The sequence below is a fragment of a genome, unplaced genomic scaffold, assembly GCF_019419815.1.
Source record: "Pyrus x bretschneideri cultivar Hongxiangsu unplaced genomic scaffold, Pyrus_bretschneideri_v1 Contig26, whole genome shotgun sequence".
Classification (NCBI taxonomy): domain Eukaryota; kingdom Viridiplantae; phylum Streptophyta; class Magnoliopsida; order Rosales; family Rosaceae; genus Pyrus; species Pyrus x bretschneideri.
Window position 1 is genome coordinate 5,000,580 of NW_025999568.1, and position 19,573 is coordinate 5,020,152.

The 19,573-nt window shown below is 38.1% G+C and overlaps 2 long non-coding RNA genes and 1 pseudogene across 2 annotated transcripts; 1 reads left to right on the top strand and 2 right to left on the bottom strand.

Annotated features, from left to right (window-relative positions):
- Positions 1-1,774: 1,774 nt before the first annotated feature.
- On the bottom strand, positions 1,775-4,023 carry LOC125478691. Its single transcript, XR_007259459.1, has 3 exons — positions 3,272-4,023; positions 2,312-2,449; positions 1,775-2,018 (listed from the first exon to the last, which is right to left on the bottom strand). It is a non-coding gene; the product is annotated as an uncharacterized LOC125478691 (long non-coding RNA).
- A 6,469-nt stretch (positions 4,024-10,492) lies between these two features.
- On the top strand, positions 10,493-11,115 carry LOC103957185. Its single transcript, XR_007259493.1, has 2 exons — positions 10,493-10,767; positions 10,874-11,115. It is a non-coding gene; the product is annotated as an uncharacterized LOC103957185 (long non-coding RNA).
- Positions 11,116-13,096: 1,981 nt separating this feature from the next.
- On the bottom strand, positions 13,097-19,163 carry LOC103957161 (annotated as a pseudogene).
- Positions 19,164-19,573: the final 410 nt, after the last annotated feature.

Sequence of the window (19,573 nt, forward strand, 5' to 3'; positions counted from 1 at the left end):
TAGCTTCTCAAGAGTGTCTTTGATAGTTTGTGTTGTAATAGTTTGTTTGTGTAATACAAGTAATTTGTTTACTTGTATTGTCTCTCCAACACTTGTGCTAGAGTTGTGTACTCTAAGTTTTTTTTTTCCAACAGTCTAGTGATTCTCCTACTACCATCCTTCAGCTCGAGTCTTCTCCAGATTCTCCTGTCTCTACCGAGCCTTCTGCACTTCTTATTGCAACACCTTCAGAGTCCCTTTCTGCACCATCTGTGCCTCTTGCATCTCCTACACCAGTGCTTCGTCGCTCTACCCATCACTCCTCTCTACCTCTAAAGTTGCAAGACTGTGATTGCCCTACTCTTAAGCTTACCCATCTAGCTTCTCCGTCATCTTCGTCATCTGGTCACACTACATGTACATGTTATCCACTTGCTAATTACCTTACTTATCATCGTTTCTCACCCACGCAACAATCTTTTCTTGCAACTATTACTAAAAAGGTTGAACCCCAGACTTATGTCGAAGTTGTTGCTTCTCCTCATTGGTAGGTTATCATGGCTTCCAAATTACAAGCCAACAATACTTGGACTCTCACTACTCTTCCCGTTGGCCAATCTCCCATTGGTTGTCGTTGGGTCTACAAAATCAAGCATCATTCAAATGGCTCCATTTAATGTTATAAAGCTCATTTGGTTGCCAAGGGTTATACACAACTTGAAGGTATTGACTTTCATGATACTTTCTCTCCCACCGCCAAAATGATCATTGTTCGCTGCCTCTTAGCTCTTGCTGCTTCCCATCATTGGTCCCTCCATCAACTTGATGTTAATAATGCGTTTCTTCATGGTGATCTTCATGAAGAAATATATATATGCTTCCTTCTCCAGGTCTTCAGCGACAAGGGGAGAATTTAGTTTGTCGCCTTAACATATCTTTATATGGATTGAAGCAAGCATCTCGGCAATGGTTTGCAAAGTTTTTCGAAGCGATTCAGGGCTGGTTTGGTATTGATGTGCTTTGAAAAAAAGTTGCTTCTACTGTGCTATAAGAATAAGCAGCTATGAAATAAAGCAGTAGAGTGTTTGGTAAATATTTTTGTAAAAGTGCTTTTTGAAAAAAAAGCAGTATGATAGTGTTTGGTAAACTTTTATGTAAAACAGCTATAATTGTGTAAAATGACCAAAAAGGGTATAATATTACATGTGCTATTAATTTAATTTTCTTAACTAATAAAGGTGAATTACTAAATATACTTTATTTTTAAAAAAATAATATTTATAAACTTTATCTTAAATATTAATTAGTATGACAAACTATTTCAATTGAAATATTTTAGACTGAATAGCTAGGATTCATTATTACAATATTGTTAATGTACTTGAAGGTAGTCTAATTAGATGCATTCATTAAACTTGCTGTTATTCTATTTCTTAATGCCTCTATCTCATGTGATCCTTCAACATTATCTTTTTCTTCTTTGATTTCTTATCCTTGTCCTTATCAACCTCCTCAACATCTCCTTCCTCTTCCTTCTTGGTTTCCTCTTCTTCATCGTCGCTGATTTCCTTCTCGGTAGTCTTCTCAGTCTAGAGATAGATTGGATAGCTGATGAACTCAGAGTGCTTCTTCACAAGGTCCTTGATCTTCCTCTCTTCCAAATACTCCAACTGATCACAACCCAACAAAAAATTAGTACCCAATTTTTCTCTTTAATCATATAAAAGAAATATTTAATCAATTAGCTTGGTTCTTTACCTGATACTCCTTAAGGAAAAGGGTGATCTTGGTGCCTCTACCAAGCTGTTCGCCGCTGACATCCCTTGTGACAATGAAGGAACCACCAGCCTGTGACTCCCAGATGAATTGCTCATCGTCGTTGTGCTTGGTGGTCACAATAACCTTCTCGGCAGCAAGATAGGCAGAGTAGAAACCAACACCAAACTGCCCAATCATGCTTACATCAGCTCTGGCTTGCAATGCTTCAATGAACTCTTTGGTTCCAGACCTTGCAATTGTACCCAAGCTGTTCACCAAATCTACAGAAACCAAGTGCAATCAGCTTGACAGCTTATGAACATAATCATAGATGATTAGTACTTAATTAACATAACACCAAGCATAACTAACCATTCCATTTTCAATGTTTTGATTTCTGAACAATTTTAAGCGATTACAAATACAATAGTTTTAACCAGGGGAGTCAGCTTCAATACAAGATGCAATTTTTACTACCCAAAATCTCTACGTGAATCCATTTTGTAGGATTTTCTTGGAAGCCAAGTAGATCAATAAGTGAACTAAAAGAAGTGAAATTTACTAAAATATTTACCTACTTTGGTCATGCCAATTCCACTGTCGATGATGGAGAGGGTTTTGTTGTCCTTGTCAGGCACAATCCTGATGAAAAGCTCCGGCTGAGCATCGAGCTTGCTTTTCTAAGGCTCTCAAGTCGAATTTTATCCAAAGCCTACATAGATCAAACCAAATTACATCATTTCCAAAATCCTACAAATTCCTGGTCATGCACTATCGCGGAAACAGATTTCAATAGAAACAAGATCATTGAACACAAATTGGTATACATTTATTTGGTTACTTAATGCTAGGTTAATGTTTAGGTGGGAAGAATCAAGCAGAAACATGGCTATAAGGATCAATGGCCATATAATATCATAATATACACAGAAGAGTCTGGAAAAAACAAAGGCAACGCATGTTTAGCCTATGAAGATCCCTCTGCTGCACATTCAGCTGGTGGATTTTACAATGGTAACTCTTTTGCTTTTATTCTGTAGTAAGATGATGTTTAAGTCGTCCTATTCTAACTGGGTATTGTGCTTACAGATTAAAGTCGTCCTATTCTAACTGGGTATTGTACTAGTGAAAGCCTTCACATTAGAAGTCTAGAATTAGAAAAGTTGAAGCATCTCTATATCAAGTTTCAATCAGTGACCTAATCATTTCTTCTTCTTCTTCTTTTTAATTAGAGGTTAGTTTATTAATCCATTATAAGAATGTAACCCTTAACACACCACCTTACAGCACAACCTGATGACAACCATGCACCACATGCATCCATGTTCACGAAGGCACTCCTCTTGTAGTTGAATATTCGTTCAAGATTTGTTATTGAAGAACCCATCATTCATGTTAATTAATCTAAAAATCCACTCTAACTAATTGCCAATATCCAATACATGACATATATAATATGACAGATAATAAGAAAATCAAACAAAAAATAACCATCCAAAACACCGTTGAAGAAAAATACAAAGCAAGAACTCACCAGTAAGCAGGATGTGATTCAAAATCTTCCAATTTCCAAACTTTCCCAATAAGTGGCTCCAGAATCTGAAACCAATTCCCAAACAATCAAGAAAATGCATATAATATTCTTGGAAATGCAGCAATGCAAAAAAATGCAATCAGAAGTGTCCTTAAATTATAGTAAATTATAGAACCAATAAATTAATGAAACCCTTAGATATATGAACCCCAGATTCGAACAGATCTACAAAAAAAAATTGAAACAGGAAAAACTTAAAAAAGAGACTCTGGAATAGAGTTTCATGCTTAACAAACAAAGCAACAAAACCCATAAATCAAATGTCTAAAACAAGCTCTTTAAACCCAGAAAAAGCTATTAACCCAAAAAAAATAACCCAGAAAAGTTAACACATTTTCCATAAAAAAGCAAAGAACCCAGAAATTCATAAAAAAACAACAGAACCCAGAAAAGATAACGAGAGAGATCGACCTGGAGAACGACAGAGATCGCTGGGAGGAAGGAAGTTTCAGGTTGGAGATCGGGTCTTGGGGTGACGAGTTAGGAGTTAGGAGTTGGGAAGTGAATGAGTGGACGGGAGGGAGTGAAGTGAACGGGAAGGAGTGAAGTGAGATGCCAGAGCAAGGAAGAAAAGTGAGAAGTGAGATGCGAGAAGGTAGGATGGCCATTTGAAAATTTTCATTAAACGGTACTGTTCACCCGTGTTTTCATAATAAAAAGCTGTTTTTTGAAAGCAACAAATAGTTGCTTCCACTTTTTAGCTGTTTCTGGCGGCAACTTTAAAAATAAGTGCTTTTTTCTGGGTTACCAAACACAATTCAAACAACAACTTTTTTTCATCCCAGCTTTTAAAAAAATCTAAGTTGTCCCAAACACAACATCAATCTACTGGTTATGTCCAATCAAAGGCTGATTATTCTTTGGTCACACGGCAACAAGGCAAGTCTTTTACAGCACTCTTAATTTATGTTGATGATATTTTGATCACTGGCAATGGCCCTAATGCAATTGAGGCTCTCAAAACATTCCTTAATAGTCGTTTCAAGATCAAGGACCTTGGTGACTTGAAATACTTTCTGGGCATTGAAGTGTCATGTTTGAAGAATGGGGTTTTCATTTCCCAACGTAAGTATGCTTTAGAGATTTTGAAGGATGGTGGTCTTTTAGGAGCTCGCCCAGTTGAGTTTCCTATGGAACAAAACCTTAAGCTTGCAGACAATGGTGAGTTGCTTAAAGATCCGGTACAGTATAGGAGGTTGGTGGGCCAATTGATCTATTTAATGATTACTAAGCCTGGCATAACATATTCAATGCATGTGTTAAGTAGATTTATGCATGAACCTCACCGTCCACACATGGAAGCAGCTTTTTGAGTTTTGAAATATATAAAGAATACTCCTGGACAAGGTTTGTTTTTCTCCTCTAAAAATGACTTGACCTTGAATGCATATTGTGATTCAGATTGGGCAGGATGCCCTACGACATGGAGATCAACTACAGGGTATTGTGTTTTTTTGGGCTCTTCATTGATCTGTTGGAGATCAAAAAGACAAAAGACCATATCTTTGTCATCAGTTGAGGCCGAATATAGAGCCATAACTGGAACCTGTTGTGAACTATCATGGCTTCGATATCTTCTAAGGGACTTGGGTTTGTTGCATCCAAAGCCAGCCTTATTGCATTGTGACAACAAAGCAGCCCTTCATATTGCTGCTAATCCAATTTTCCATAAACGTACTGGACATATAGGTATGGATTGCCACTTTATTTGAGATAAGATACAAGATGGTTCCGTTGTCACATGATTTGTTCCCTCTTCACACCAACTTGCAGATGTGTTCATGAAAGCATTGGAGAATGACACTTTCTCGACTATTATACACAAGTTGAGAGTTCTTGACATCCACTCTCCAACATAAGGAGGAGTGTAGAGAAGTCAACGATATCATTCCTAATATCTTGGTTTCGTTTAGGAAATAAATTTGTAATTGATTTGTATAGATTTATTTTCCTGTTGTATACATAGAATGTAGGATAGTTTACTTCTCTATTAAGAGTTCTTCTTTGTATAAATGTCTTGGTATCAATAAAAGAAAATCACTTCAGCAAAATATATTTTACTCTATTTTACATGCTACATTAAGGTGGAAAATCAGAATCAGAAAATGTACTGGGTTTTAGGATTGCTTTGACCAACAAAACGGAGTTGTGTTGATATGATTTTACTTCTTAAAGGTTCCCCTACTTCAACTGGCACAAGCATTTCTGGGATTGACCTTATAAAATCCAACCACAACCTTATCCATAACTTTGTTCACCAGTGGCAACATACTATGAAAAGATCATATCACTGCTGGTTCCAACATGAGAAGATCATATGCGCATAATCTCTTTTATACTTGTAGACATTGAAATTTTGGTGAAATAAATGTCACCAATAACTTAAATTTTGACTCACTAAGACCATCTCCAATCCAAGGGAAATCTCAAATTCTAAGTGAAATGTCATTTAATCAAATTTAAAGGTAGGAATAAACTCCAACCGGTATGTCAATCCTATGTGGATTGACATATGAACTTTCATGAGAAAATGTGATGTCAATTTTTTTTTTTTGGTAAATTACATTTTCCCCCCTCAGGTTTGTGTGCAATTACAACTTCTTACATCATTTTTAAAAAATTTCAACCTCATACATTTGTATTTCTTCAATTTCAATTTCATACATCTGTTAAAAAATCTATTAAGTTAACTGTTAAGTGATGAATCAGCAAATATGAGGTCATCATTTATGCTGATGTGGCTGCAAACTTATGCCATTGGCTAAACAATTAATTAAAAAATTAAAATTTCATTAAAATAATAAAATAATAAATTTTAAAAAAAAAAATCCCAAATCTTCATCTTCTTCTTCCCCCCGAGCCACCCCTTCTCTTACCACCACCCCCTTCCCTACCCAAGCCGCCCTTCTCCCATCACCACCCCCATCCCTCATCACTTCTGCACCAACAAGCTTCTTCCTTCAGCACCACCACCATCAATTTTGTCCCACCTTCCTCTTCTGCAAAGCCCAGAGCAACCCAGAAAACCCCAAGTCATGTCCTCCACCCCACCTCACCAAACGACTCGCCACCCACTACTCAGCTCCACATGTCTTACTTAACTGGGAGGAGTTTGGGGACTTCATCGCCACACAATCCTTGGAGTAACTCGACTCGGGATCATGGCACCCAATCTTCGAACCAAACCTCCTTCAAGCCTGACCCAGCCATTCACCATGACATTGCGCTCATAGACGACAACATTTTGGAGATCAAGGATGAGCTCGACTTGAGCTCCTAGCATCTCTAAAGATGACTAAGGCCTGGAGGTTTTTCTGAGACCCATCATTCAATTGAATTACTCGGATTTGGGATCTAGGGTTTCAAGCGTAAATGTGGAATTCGGACAAAATTAGATGCAAAAATGAGGAATTTGGGATTTTTAGTTAGAGAATGAGGTGCGAAAGTGATGGGAGATGGGGTGATGATAGGAGAAGGGTGGTTCGAGTAGGGCAGGGGGTGGTGGTAGGAGAAGGGGTAGCTCGGGGGGAAGAAGAAGATGAAGATTTGGGATTATTTTACTTTTAAATTTATTATTTTAATATTTTAATATCCAAATTAAATTTTAATTTTTTTTATTAATTGTTTTGCTACATGGCACAACTTTGCAACCACGTCTACATAAATGATGACCTCATATTTGCTATCTCATCACTTAATGGTTAACTTAACAGATTTTTTAACGGATGTATAAAATTGAAATGAAATAAATACTAAATGTATGAGGTTGAGATGTTCTGAGGGGGGGAGAAATGTAATTTACCCTTTCTTTTTTTTTTTTTTGAAACGAAGATGATATCATTAAACTAGGAATGCTTACACTGGCTCTTAGATGAGAAGGTCTCGAATAACTGTTGGAGGCTCCTCAATCCAGATAGTTTTGAACGCTAGACAATGCTACCTTTGCCAAATGGTGGGCAATTCCATTATTATTCCTGGAAACAAAATTAAATTTTGAGGCATTAAATATAGCTGCACTATGAAGTACGCCCCCCTCTAACAAAGTCGTGGAAGCACAATCCACACAAGTGTTGATGATGGATATGGCTTGGGAGGAGTCACTCTCAATTCGTACCTTTTGGAACCCCAAATGTGATACCAATTCTGCCCCATGAAGGATGGCGTGCATCTCTGATGAAGTGGCGACGAGATTGCACGCAAAAACCATGCCCTCGTTGCCACAAAATTCTCCTGTGCATCCTACAAGACAGCACCTACCCCACCTACCTTGCCCTGCAAATTTGTCGCCCCATCCACACTAAGCCATACCCAACCCTCTTCCAACACCCCTTCTTCTATCCTATGGCTGCCCTTATGCGGATTGGGCAGCCTTGTTGTTGTGCTACAAACCCGAGAGCCGCAGCAGCCTGAAATTCCTGCCACCATGCCATGGCGCGTTGCGCCACCACCTCTCTCGACCCATGCTTTCCGCTCCAAATCCGATCATTCATTTCCTGCCAAAGATGCCACTTCACCATACAAGCAAAGTCGAAAGCAGGATTTCTGCGTTCTAGTAAAGTTAAAAACTACTCTTTGACGGTATGGCCGGGTATTGAATCAACCAAGAAAATGAATGGGACCGCAAACCATGTGGCTCTAGCGAAATGACTCTTTTAGAACATGTACCTCTGCCTCGGGACCCCCATTACTGAAGACACAAATCATATTTGTCGATACTCTTTTCCTTGATAAATTTGACTTTGTTGGGAGAATGTTCTGGCAAGTTCTCCGCACCAAGTTCCTCACTTTCAGCAAGACTTTAGCCCTTCATATAACTTTCCATGATGGAGAGAAAGGGCTACCACTAGTGTCTGAAGAAGAAGCACTCACCGATGGGGTGTAACATAATCCCATGCGACTGAATAGGCATTCTTCATTATGAATATCACACGAACACTATAATGGCAAATTATTTTATTGTGTGCGTCACATTAATGCACCAATTATATATCTCAAAATTGATTTTTTTTTAAATGGATTCTACAAATATCATTTACAAAAGAAAAAATACATATAGGTTAAGGGAAGAAAAAAAATATGACATTGTTATGTCAGCCATCAAATTAACATTTGACATTTATTTTTGGAAAATTGACATCAATGGACCATGTTCTTAATTTTGTGACCAAAATAGGATTTTTAGGATATGTATAGAACATGCACATAACATACATAAGAATGTGACAGAAATAGGATTTTCTTAAAACTTGAAATGACGAAATTGCCTCCCATATAAATGGTTATTTCGTCTAACCCAATCAACATTTACTCATGGTTTGAAAATTTCTCTCGCTTGACCCCCAGCTCAAAGAACCCTAAGCCCCAAACGGCGCGACCTAAATCCTCTCCAATTTTCCAACCGACACCCAGTTTCTAATCTTTTATATAAGTTTCGCGGCCAATGCGAGTTTGGTATCCATCGATTCAAACAATTGTAATGGCAAAATAAAAAAAAGAGGTATGTTTTGAATTGAATTTTCATTATTTGAACTTAGGTTTTCCCAATTTGGGAACTCAGGGTTTTGGGTGCAATTGACTCTTTTGTACAGTTAATTTGGGGAAAATTAACGGATTAGGCTTTAGGGTTATGTAATTACATGAAAGTTATCTATTTTTTGTCTATGTGAGTCGCAACCTAAGCGGGTGCCTAGGTCGGTTTGGGCAGGCTAGGTGGGTGCCTTATCAGGTCTAGGCGACCTTTCTTAATTTTCAAACACCTAGGCATTAATCAAGACAGTGGCCAGCCGCCCCACCTAGGCAACACTAGACGGGGATTTTTAGAATAGTGGTGCATACTGTGTACGTATTTTGTGCATGTGCTTTGATATTGCTGGAAATTAATTGATTAAGTTGTACTTTGGTTATACAGTGTAGACGGTGGGCATACTTGCTTGAATTCAATTCATGACTTGGTTGAATTTGTGCATACTATATACATATCTTGTGCATGTACTTTTGATATTGCTGGAAATAATTGATTGAATTTGGTTCATAAATTGGTACATATTATGTGCATATGTACATGTTGGGCATACTTCTTGAATTTGGTTCAAGAATTGGTTGAATTTGAGCATATAATGTGCATATACCATGCATATCTTGAGTGCATGTTATATGTTATTAATTTGATGTGCATATAGAACCTTATGTTTGTCATTGTTGGATTCAAAGGCTCTGTTAAAAATCTTGCAGGTTGAAAGTCAAATCTTCTCCACCTTCGGAACTCATGTGTCCGCCGAATGAAGTGTTTCCTACCACCATTTCCTGCCTATCATACACATTGGGGTGTGTGTGTAATATAAGAAGCCAATTTTCAAAACAGCTCAAGAAAATCAAGGATTCTTGTTTCGGTCATTTGGTTGACGTGGACCACATCAATTCGTTTGGCCAATCACTACGCCATCCTTAAGGCTATTAAGGATAGAGTGATTAACGATTCCATATCCCTTCTATTTGGGAAAGATGTCGCTAATAAAAAATTTAAAGCGCCAATAATAATTTTTTGTTTTTATTTTATTTTCTCGAAACATCATAATAGCGGTATATATATGTTCCATATAAATTCTCCAATGTCAAATTTTGATTCTTTGTTAATAATTGTAACTTCATATTAGTGTGTGGGTCCTTCTAAGTTTTATCCAACGAAGTTCCATGTAAAGCAATCTTTTTTTTTTCCCGGAGAAAAGTTCCGTGTAAAGCTTATTAACACTAACTTACAATAATCATAAGATGACGTGTTAGTATGCGACAAAATGGAGAAATGTTTACAAAACCACATTCCATTTTTCTATCATTAAAAAACTACAATAATAGCATATCACGTGTCTACTCTGCAGTGTATTTCATCAGTATGCTCCTCTTGAGGCCAAGATTGACTGTAAGTAGTCAACCAACTTCAACTGCTTAACATTATGTTTGGAGGCCTTTCGTGTTAAATGTTTTCTTTGGTCTTTGGTTGCTTGCAGTCGCGTTTAGGTTGTATCGAGCGGGAAGAAGTATCTTCATGTGTTTGAGACTGAACAAGTTCTGTCGTTTTGATTCATCATAATTCTGTCGACGATTAATTTGTCTGTTGTATTACTTCTACGGCTCTACCTAACAGCTGCAGTTGCTTTCAGGTCAGCCAAATGGTAGTTGCTACTTTGTCGGAATCCGGCATTCAGATGCCAGATGAAACTCTGGAAGCTGTCGTCGATAAGGCAAGAATTTTGGATGTTTAAAACTTCTGTTTCTTTACCTTTACTCTGAAGTTTCACACTATCAAAGTTATGTTTTCTTGCTCAGACGTTTGAGGATGCCGACGCTGACAGGGAGGAGAAAATTAGCAAAGACGATTGGAAAGCTTATGCTATTCGGTACCCAGCACTCCTAAAGAACATGACGCTTCCATATTTAAAGTACCTTTCGCTTACTGTCATTCCTTTGTGTTCAACAATTTTTCACATTCTTCTCCAATCCATTTCTTCTCCTAAACGTGCTGTAATTATTTTATTGGCACGCCAGGCACATCACAACTGTTTTTCCAAGTTTTTTCTTCAACACTGGAGTTCAACACATTGTATTGCTACCGTAAGCCGGATAATCAGAATCAGAATCCGCCAGTGACCCGAAATTCATCTGTCTCTCTTGGTCTGATTGAACTACCAAAATTGAATGTTCATAATTTATGCCCATTCATTCGTTTTCCCGGTTAAATGATGTAACCGAAACCGATGAGAACAATTTTTCTGCCCATTTTGAGACAACCAGGAGTGCACAAGAGCAAGCAGGAGTTCCAAATTACACCCTTCTTTTCGGGGAGAAAATTAAAATTAATCTAACATCAACTGCAAGTCTGAATAAATCTCGTCTGTTAAAACCAATTCCAGACTCGCAAAAGGAGAGATGAGAAGCAAATACTGATGACACAGAAAAGAGAAAACAATTGAAAAAGAAGAGCTGCGATCCATCATTTTTCCAGTTTTATTCTATACAAATCCTAAAACTTCAGCACTGTGAACGAGAATGCGACCGGACGAGAGATGCCCCGATTCAATCCCCGATTCGACGAGTGAAAGTGAGACGGAGGGCAAAATCCGTGTTTACACGCTCCAACAAGAGACATGATTCCTCCATCTGGCCATGTCGAAAAATCAATTGTATGACACTTTTCTTTGTCAAAACATCAAGTTGCCTAGCAAGTGTATCTGGACTCGAGTAAAGGAGATAGGAAGCAGGCACTCAATAGCAGAAATGACAGCCTGCACGATGCTGTGAACACGAAAGTTCCTTGAAACAAGAAACAAGAATAACGTGTACAAAATAATATTTTTGTGTTTAATGATTTTGGGGTTACGATCTCTCTCTAATTTGGTCCTCTTATTCTATCTTCGTAGGGTGTAGGTTTGTGGATGAGTTGTTAATCCAAAGGGCCGTCGGGGCTTGATCTAAGGATGAACAATTGATGAACGGATGAACACTTTCTTCAAGGGCCGTCGGGGCTTGATCTTGAATAATAGTTGTGTGGATTTCTTCAAGGGCTTTTGGGCTTGATCTTGAAGGTTGATGGATGAGCGGATCTTCAAGGGCTTTTGGGCTTAATCTTGAAGAACGATTGGATGTGTGGATTTGTTGAGGTTGTTGATCCAAAGGGCCGTTGGGGCTTGAGCTTAGGATGAACGGATGATGAATGATGAACGCTTTCTTCAAGGGCCGTTGGGGCTTGATCTTGAATAATGGTTGTGTGGATTTCTTCAAGGGCTTTTGGGCTTGATCTTGAAGGTTGATTGGATGAGCGGATCTTCAAAGGCCGTTGGGGCTTAATCTTGAAGAACGATTGGATGTGTGGATTTGTTGAGGTTGTTGATCCAAAGGACCGTTGGGGGCTTATGCTTAGGATGAACGGATGAACACTTTCTTCAAGGACCGTCGGGGCTTGATCTTGAATAATGGTTGTGTGGATTTCTTCAAGGGCTTTTGGGCTTGATCTTGAAGGTTGATGGATGAGCGGATCTTCAAGGGCCGTTGGGGCTTAATCTTGAAGAACGATTGGATGAAGAACGAAGAGAGCTTTCTTGATCCTTCGGAATTCTTGGGAATTTGGATGGTTGGAAGCTTTGGAGTTTCAAAGCTTCAAGGATTTGGGGAATTCCTCTTCTAGTTTTGGAGTAGAGAAATGTATTTGTGAATTCCTTGATGCTTGATACCTTGATGGAGAAGTCTATTTATAGGCTTTGAGAATGAATCACCACCACAAAAATATTTTTTTCCTTTCCAAGCACCATTGCCTAATTTTCCCACTTAATGCAATATTGAAATTGAAGTGGTGTAACTTATGGCCTAATTTCCCACTTAATACCATTTTAAACTTGAAGTGGTGTAACTTATGGCCTAATTTCCCACTTAACACCATTTTAAACTTGAAATGTGTATGCTTTGTCATTGCCCAAATGAGAAAAACTTGCTTTGATCCGTAATGGATTGAAGTGTGCTTGCCTTGTCATTGCCCAACATGAGAAGAAAAAGTTGTTTTGATCCTCAATGGATTGAAATGTACTTGCCTTGTCATTGCCCAAAATGAGAAGAAAAACTTGTTTAATCCTTCAAGGGTATTTCTTCCTATTTTGTTGAGTCACACGCCATGTGTACAATTTGTACAACACGTGGCGTATGCCATGTATGCCTTGACACGTCAAAACTTTAATGCATTGGTAAACATTTGTTTTACTGAAATTTCGATGTCTACAGATGCATCCTTACACCTTCAAGTCTTCGACAACATTAATAATCACCAATTTCAACAACTGGGGTAAGAGATTTGCGTCCATCATTCATCAATCTTTAAGTCAAACCAACCTCCTGTATGAATCACATTTACTTCTATTCTCCTCCGGAACAGCAGGTTACTCAATATTTATTTAACGCATTTGAATACGTGCCTTCCATCTGCAGCAAAAGGAGGTGAAACTATTAGTTGAACATACAGCTAACTTGTGCAACAATATGATAAGTAGGTAAAACCATCAATTAAAGACAACTCATCACAACGTTATGCAGGCAAAACTTCCGTGAAAACTATGACAAGCATCCAGAATCAACTGATCATAATTCACCGCATAGGCGAGGTTATAGCAGTATATGGAAGGCAATCAACAAATCAGCAAATCAATAACAATTTCAATAGAAGTTACGGAATTCGGTCAAATCTATCTTAGTTACTAGCAGACCATACAACAAACACACTCAGCTAAAACTTCTCAATCAAAATGTTCTTTAATCTAAATCTTCAACAAACACTCCACCCAAGCTGGCCCGCTGGGTCTGTCTGTATTCAGAAAGCAATTTCTTTCACTTCCAATGGTGATCAGACTGTTGGGCAATAACCATCTAAAGATTTTCCTCATTTGAGAATAAAGACGACACTCATGCGGCTACGTTTAGGAATATAATTATCAAAGCTTTTCCCATGTTAGCTGTCCAGTTACAAGCTCCAAGACCAATCATCATTGCAGTATATACTATAGCTTTTCATCATTAAATTCTGTAGCCAGCAGTCGTATCTCCAGAGGACTTATGCCATTGTCTGATAAGTTCACAAACATCAATTCCTACAATTACAAGAGAACAATGAAGACCGTCTAATGGAATAACAAAAGAACGGCCCTATACTTCTCCAATCAAGATAGATCCCATCTCCAGACTCAAACTAAAATTTTCAGTATAAGAGGTGGACCCGTAGGCTGCTTCATTCGACCAAGAAAAATACTCCCATTTCCCTTCTGACCAGATCTCACTCTTATCATTCTTTATACAAAATTCTATACCTGGTAAGTGGTAACAAGTCCATTCAAGAGAGTAGAAGCACGACCTCACCTCATTCTTTATTTGTCTCATCAGCTTTTCCTACGCAAGTTCTTCCAGTAAATCAAACTGAGATATTAACATGACCTGCTAAAGGTATTCTCTAAAAGAAGCAACCAACTAGAGACGTCTCTCTATAGCTAGTCTGAAACTAATCTCCTATAAGCCCTAATAAAGCAAGAAGGGAACAACGCTCCGCATCACAATGAAACAATAATTCCCTAGAAAGTTTACGGTAAATCAGTTGAAGGTAGTTGTCAAATCTAGGAGAAAGAAACAATTAGTTCTAAATAAAAGCAATACAACCAGTAGTCAAGGATATAAAAGCGGCAACATAGAAGGACAAAACCTACTATGTCTAGCTAGGGAAGAAGATGAAGATTCCATAACCATGAAACCCATAAAAATAAGACAGAATACTTGCCTATAAGTTCAGATAAGTAGCTCGCCTATGGCAGGCCACCATCCTTCCTTGAGGGATAGTCCAGCGCCATCTCATCACATGGAGCTCCTTGCCATATTGTGGGGGTGGCTAGAAATATCTTGATGATGGAAGTTGCAGATCCACATCTCAAAATCAGGAACAAGAAACTTGGCAACAAGACATGAGAAGTAGCAAGATTGCATCACTGACCAAGCTCCTGAATTTTAAACTATGCTGGATAGATGCAAGAATATTCCTAATCCATGAATCTTCATCTACTTGTAACTGAATATAATTTATTGATCTCCACTCTGCCACCCACGTCCACTGTAACGAAAAATCGTACGAATCCACATATTGGAAGAAGAACACACTGTACATCTCAGTTTCAATAACCAAGTTCAAAATAGGAATGTAAGGCTTCAACATCCAGCCCTTTTATTTGGACACAATTCCACCTCTGTATAAAACATGTCCTCTGGCTAAGAATTACAACTCCCAATTATCCTACTGAACCATAACCCTTAAATTGGACTCTAGATAATTGCCGGAGAAGTCTAACTTGGCTATTTAGAGCATAAATAGGAACACTAGAGAGTGGTCTACAGTACCTTCACAATATAAATCACTTCAACCAAGCCCCAGAAAACTTGAACCTATACGAACAAGCCTTTGGTACACCCTCTGTTAGAACATCATATCAGGGTGCCCATGCACCGCAGATAAATATTGAGAACAATACACCAGATACGACTGTGCTGCAGAACTACTGCAATGAGGGCCTAAGCTGGCCACATTCCAAAATCCATTATTCCAATACCAGCCAAAAGATATGGGTACTACCAGGAACTTCTCAATGGTGCATAAATTTCATCCATGTTTGAACAGAAAAATCTAGTGCTTATCCAAAGAGCACTAATCCAGAGCAGCCACATAAATATGATGCTGTGACAGAGCTGCAGATGTTAACCTGGCAAATAAACCATATGGAATTCTGGGGTCCTAGTCAAAATATAACCTACAAATGGAAAAGCCTGAACCTTACTTCCAGAGCATTACAACTTCTTAGGCCCTAGCTACCCACCTAAAAGAGATCACGACTCCCATTTAATTTATGAATACTTTCATGTATGCAATTTTCTAAACCCAATAACTTCATATAATGGGAAGCTCCACTTACATCCTAAAAAATATTCAAGAAAGATTATTTGTTAGCAAGTCATCACACGATAGAACTCAGAACTCACATCCAGTAGATTTCATCTGATCACGCAGCAACAGGAAATGTTGTAATTTTTGTGATGCAAAATCGCCAGCATAGCTCCTAATCCTCAAATAAGTATATACTCCACACCCAGATAAATTGATGCATAAGAAGTAGCTTTATGTCCAACTCCAACACCAAAACCAGCAAGAGGGAATTTCCAATAAATAAACCCACATCCCAGCAAATTGAACACCATATATGTTATGTTCATAAATTATGAAACGACACAACTCAAATCCAACAATTGCATCATCTACAGAAATGCAGGTTGCATTACTTTCATGCAATACAATGATCACATAGCTTCCCTTCAATTGCATTTCAGACATGCTCCTGCCTCCACACAACTTAGGGAAATTAGGGTTAAATTGGACAGAAGTAGAAAAAACGTCAAGTTCACAAAAGATATACTAAAGTATAGCACCATTCTAAAGTTTGATTCTACCCACCATGAAGAGAATGGAAGAAATCTAATCCAAAGAACGTTGCTAGATAGAAAACAATCCTTAATAAGTTACCATGTCAAATGACCAATATAAGATATAACTGATGCAAATTAAGACAGGAAATCACAAACATTATATTACTATCACAGACATGGTAATTAACGTCTAGCTATCAAGCAAAGAGATATTAAAACCCTGTCTACATCAGTTTGAGATGACTAACAATGTATTGAGAAAAATAAAGGGCTGCTGATCTGGCATGCACATATAGATGCTAAAGCTTCTTGACCACTTATGCTCAGATGACGAGCAACCAAAGGTGGGACGTACAACTCTGTAATTGAAACAATAATCACCCAGACGAGTCATGCGAGGCTTTTCAGATCCTCCCCACGAAGCTGGACCCCGGCCATACATAGGCCCTTTGTCAGCAGCACCCTAACAGATAAGCATAGAGACAACTTTAGAGAGAAGTGTAAACCTAAAAGATACACCATTAGACATTTCTGAGAAAAGAGAACACCAACACAAAAAGCTACTGGATACGAAAAAATAATTGGAATCCCAATCATACAAGCAAGCATACCATGTGCATCCCATATCCATCTCCATATGCAGCGGGAAAAGCCCCTTCTGGGCTGGTGAAATTCATACCATATTGTCCACCTTCAAAGAAAGAAAAGGGTGAGATATGAATTAAGAGATTGAAAGCAAGATGTCACACCATAATCCCAAATGCACAAGATACTCTTTTGTGCTCCACGACCTGACCATTGGGAAAACAATTTCAAATATCGCCCATGCAAAGAAATAAAAATAGTTCATTTTTGTAATAGATTGTAAGAAATACGAGATATCAACCCAACTCCCAAGTGGTTGTGGAAGATGAAATTCATTCCTCTATTCAACAACCAGACAGAGCTCAACGAATCAATAAACATGAAATTAAGTATTTACATTAAAAAGAGGAATATAAGAACAGAATGTGATGAAATTTTTTTATGTTGGTAAGCAAAATACAATTGTTTCATCAATGTGTGAGTTTGTCTTCAAGTATACTTGTGTGTTTCTGGCTGTGGGCCTGAATGGGTCCAATGCACGCGCGCGCGCGTGTGTGTGTGAGAGAGAGAGAGAGAGAGAGAGAGAGGGGTTACCATTCTCATACGTATGTTACATGACATCTCATCTCTTCAGAAGCCAATTTTACCATATTAAGTGAAGGTTCAAGGAATGTGCAAGAAGCAGGAAATAAATGCCTCCAGAATATGGTAAGACAACTAAGTAATACCTGCACCCCATGGTCTACCATCAGCCCTAGAAAGTTCTGCATGTAGTTTCTCAACTTCATGTGCCATAGAAACTAGGTTCTTCTCCATTGCCTGTCTTTGCTTCATAAGCTCAATATTTGCCTTCTTTTCATAATCGATTGCATGTCTACAAAACAAAACTTCTAAGTTAACATACAAGCAGTCAATCTAATACACTCTCGATAAGATATGTACAATGAAAAGGAGCTCTAAGATAAGAAAATGAAAACAAATACAATAGAAGCAGGTCCATACTGGCATGCATAAGCTCCTGATGCAGACCATCAATCTCAGTCCTTAGCATAGGAATCTGCTTATTGTTGGACTGCAACCTCGCTAGGTCCTGCGTGAGGGTCTGAACTTGTGCGGTAAGTTCCTTCCTAACACTAGTCAGCTTCTGAACTTCAGAGCGAAGTTGCTTAGCCTCATTTTTGAAGGGCTCAGTTGCCCGTAGATCAGCCTCCAATTTCCAATTTCCTACTTTTCTCATAGAGCTCCCTTGATTTCATTTCTTCTTCGGCACGAATATCTGACAAGGCTACAGTCATCCGATGAATCTCTTCCTTGGCAGCACCAAGCTCAAGCTGAATCGTCATCCGGTCTTCAACCAGTCCCCGGTTATCAGCCAAAAGTCTTCGAATTTCAGCACGCTGCATTTCAAGTTCTTCCTCCAACATTGCAGGATGGGGAAGTGGCCACATAGGAGGGCCTTGGCCATAAGGTCCTTCAATAGGATAGCCACGCCAGTCCTTCATCGCTTCGCGCAGAACACGATGTCTCCCTGCCATTGTAAGTTATCCTGAAACCCACAAATTTGTAGGAAATATCATCCTAAGGAAGGGGAGGAATGAACACGTCAGTGACTGCTAAATCATTCTCCAAACTAACATATCCATAGAAGTCAGGATATCTTTGTAATAAAAAGATTAAACAGTATAGCATTTGCAAAAGCTGAAATTTAATCAATTACACAATTTGACAGTCAGTGTGAAGCATATACCAACTACATTTTATCCAACTAATTAATCCACTCATATCTGATTAATCCTTATGGGTTAGTTTGGATTCCAAGAAACTGAAGGAAATTAAACAAAACTATTTTCTGAAAATTCCAAATTTCTCATCACTTCAGACAAAATGCATACTACACACACACACACACACACAAGCACATAATCCTGTATATAATCGTAATGCAACTTCTCAGGGCAAAAAGAAACGTACTTTTCTCAGTTGGGCACCGTTCAGACAGTAATTAATCACGGTTTCAATTGCATTAATACACAATTAAAATAACTGAGAATCCAAATTTCAATTTCTTTTGTATACCAAAAAGTTAATAATCAAACTGGAATTCGAACCTTTTGTTGCATCGAATTTCTGAACGAATGAGAGGTCCTGAGCTGTTTGTTTTCTGGGCAAGCGAGCAATTTCTCAAATTTGTTTTTGCGTACCAGGCTATTGAATGCTGCTTCTAAGTGACGCCGTTTTGTCCTATTGGGCCATCAGATTGTAGAAACTGTCGACCGCATTTCTTACGACTTTGGAAGGATTTTAATTTTTTTTTTTTATAAATTTAGGGGTATTTCATTAAAATTTTAAGTGATTCTCTGAAAATTTATATGTATTTAATTAGAACTTTGAGAGAGGTTTTTTTTTTTTTTTTTTTGAAGGAAAGTACGATATTTATTGAAAAAAAAAAATGAATACGTACATAAGAGAGAATAGTATGCATAATGGACTGTGATAAAAATCTTGTTGAGGATTTCAACCCGATCAAAGAAAAAAAAAGTTTCATACACAAACGGCTTGGAAATTTGCTATCCTCAACGATACAATGAAGAAATAAAACAAACTAAAGTGAGTTATCTTCCAACAAAACATCAGAGATGAAGCAAGGTGGTTCCACAAATTTTCAAT